Here is a 2,861-nt window from a genome sequence, read left to right as displayed (position 1 = left end):
CCTGCCCCTCTGCCCCAGCCTTCCTGCCAGCCAGGGTGGCACGCAGGTGTGCACGGCCGAGCAGGCGTGTTCGGACGGCCAGGTCCTCACGCGCCCCCAGGCAGCCACAGCTCTGCAGAGCCGTGCCCACTGCCTATGCCCCGAGACTGAGAAATGTTCTGGGGACTGGATTCCCCAGGTGCAGTGGAGCCTCCGGCTCGGGACTGCCACCTGGAGAGCGAGAGCCTCCCACGCGCCTGCCAGAAGGCGTCTCCACACCTGTGTGACGACCGTGGCAATCACGGGCAGCCCCGCCTCGCCTGTGCTCGGTGCTGGGCTCAGGGAAGCAGAACAGGTTATTTGCGGTCGCTCCCTTCACAGCAGGCTTGCCAGTTCGTGCGAAACAGTGTTGTCAGAGCCTCAGGCAGAGGGGCCTGGGGGGTCAGCGTTCAATGGGGACAGATTTCAGCTCCCAAAGGTGTAGTGCTCCGGGCGGTTGGGGTGGTGGTTGTGCCGGTGGATGTGCTGAAGGCCCTGGCTGCGTGTGGCGAGGTGGAGTCGGCGGGTCTGGACACACGACAGTGTGCGTGTATACATGTGTGCATGTGTGTGCATTGCACATGTGAGAGAGACTGAGGGGCTTCACCATCGTCAGCCTATGTTGTGAACACACGGATGGTCGGTCCTCCAGGTCTCGCTGTCTTCATGTCATAAACAGGGCCGGGGCTCAGGGCCCTGGACTGAGAGCACGGTCTTCTCAAAGGAGGAGACAGTTATTTTGTTTCCTTACTGCATTAAAAAAATGCTCACAGAAGCAGTAATTGTCAGCTAACTCTCCTTGAGGTAAGTGTCCAGTGTGCCCTGGTGCCATATCTGAGTAGATTTTATTGAAAAAGTGGCTTTTTTTTTTTTTTGAGAGGTTTTTTTTTTGCTATAGGGCACGTGTACTCACCAGACAGAGAGAGACAGAGACAGAAAGCGAGAAATCACCCCCCAGAGGGGATGGTCACGCCGCAATCCCTTCTCCTCCGTTCTCCTCTCGGGATCTTGGGCACGCACGCACACGCGCCTGGCGTGAGTTTTAAGCCACCGGGTCCGGGACACGAACCGCGGTCGACTACATGGGAGTCCAGCGACATAGCCATTACGTTAACTGCTGGTCCTCCCAAAAGTGGCATTTTTGACGTACTGTTTCATGACGCATTTTTTTAGCTCAGTGGCGTGTTTTGAGCATGCCCTGAGTCCCAAGCAAGCCTTGCCATGTGAGTCTGGATGGGCGTGGAAGTCGCCGAGGCATGATCCCTTACTTCTCCGTGTGCTGGACTCTGGCCTGGGCTGCCTGTCCTGTGGGTGTCGGCCGGTGGGCTGCACCTCGTTGACAGTCGCCGTCCCCCCGACCGCGCCCGAGTGCTATAGCTAGATGTTTAAGGGGCATGCGCGTGCCAGTCTCTCTCTTTTTAAGACCCACGCTATGTGAAAGGCGCCGGAGAGGGGCTGTCCTGCCCGGGGAGAAGTGACTCGTTCTGCTGTCCGACGGGGTGAGGCCCAGGGTGTTCCACGTGGGGTGCCAGACCAGGCTGCGGATGGGGGGGCGCTCACAGGCTTCGAGCCGGGGGAGGGCGGGGATCACCTTCCCATTCCCCGTGGTGGCCTTGGCAGCCGGCCAGTCTGCTTGGTCAACTACACACGGGGGAGCTCGGCGCCACCCTCCTGCTGCTGCCCTGGCAGCACAGCCCCCCGGGGGCTGCGACCCGCTGTTGGCCCCTCTCTGATGGCTCTGGCAGGCTCTCTCTGCATGACTTTCCAGGGCGTGGAGCCGGCCGCCATTCTGGGCCCGCTCCATGACCGAAGCAGCGGGTCTCCCCGCAGCCGTGGCTCAGACCCTCCAGACTGTGCTCGTCCGTCTGCAGAGTGGTCCCCTGTTCCTGTAGGCACCGTGACATCTTCCCAGGCTCCGGCGACTGCAATGCGGGTTTTCGGGGGCCCGTGCACCCGCCCTGTGCCAGCCTGCCTGCTGTCTGGTGGTGCGTGCTCTGAAGAACACGCGTGTGGCCTTGTGACCTCCATTCACGCAGCAGGCTCGTTTTTAAAGTGAAGCGACGATCGGAAACCTGGAGCGTGTGGGCTGGGAGAAAGCAGCTAGATGGCCGAGCTGGGGACCCAGTGGGGTCTAAACGCGAAAGCAAGGCCTCGCTCTGCGGGCTGCGTCATCGCACCTGCACTTGCAAACACGCAAGGGGTGCGCCAGGAACAGGAGGAGCCACCGGCCTGCAGAGGGGCCAGGGGACCTCCAGATGCTGGTCTGCTGACCTGTCCTCCCTGCTGCGAGGTCGACCTGGGAAGGGCGTTTCTCAGCCGGACCCTCACCCACCAGCTGGGCGGTGCGGTTTGCTGCTGGGACGCTGGCCACACGGGGAGCCCCGGAGAGAGGTGACGGCTGAGTCAAGGCTGCTCTGAAAGCCCGTCAGACCCTGACGTGGAAGTCACTGCGGTCGGGTCACCCGTTACGGCACTTCACCACCATGAGGATGCCTTAGTTCTGGAGAGGTGGGAACCTAATGTGGACGGAAAACCGGCAGGTTAAGGAGTCGTAAAAAATGAACATTGCTCCTGCCTAAGTTCCCCAGATGCATTTAGGTGACCTAACTGAAGAAAGAAGCCTAGAAACAGTTTTCAGGTTAAGGTCCTCTGTGAAAAGCAAAATAAACGCTTCGTAAATTGAATTTTACTTTTTCCTTTGGTGTTCAGTTTGGCTTCACTTTAGCTTGGACAGAAAGGACCTTTGCTACTTATAAATGAAAATATTACCTTCAGTATGTCACCTTCTCTCTGGACAAGGCTAAGTAAACGTTGGAGAACAGCCTGTGGCGGCCGTGGAGGGG

The sequence above is a fragment of the Tupaia chinensis genome, unplaced genomic scaffold (genome assembly GCF_000334495.1).
Source record: "Tupaia chinensis unplaced genomic scaffold, TupChi_1.0 Scaffold000161_1, whole genome shotgun sequence".
NCBI classification, from domain to species: Eukaryota; Metazoa; Chordata; class Mammalia; order Scandentia; family Tupaiidae; genus Tupaia; species Tupaia belangeri.
The sequence above is the reverse complement of the archived record's forward strand: the minus strand, read 5'-3'. Positions refer to the sequence as shown.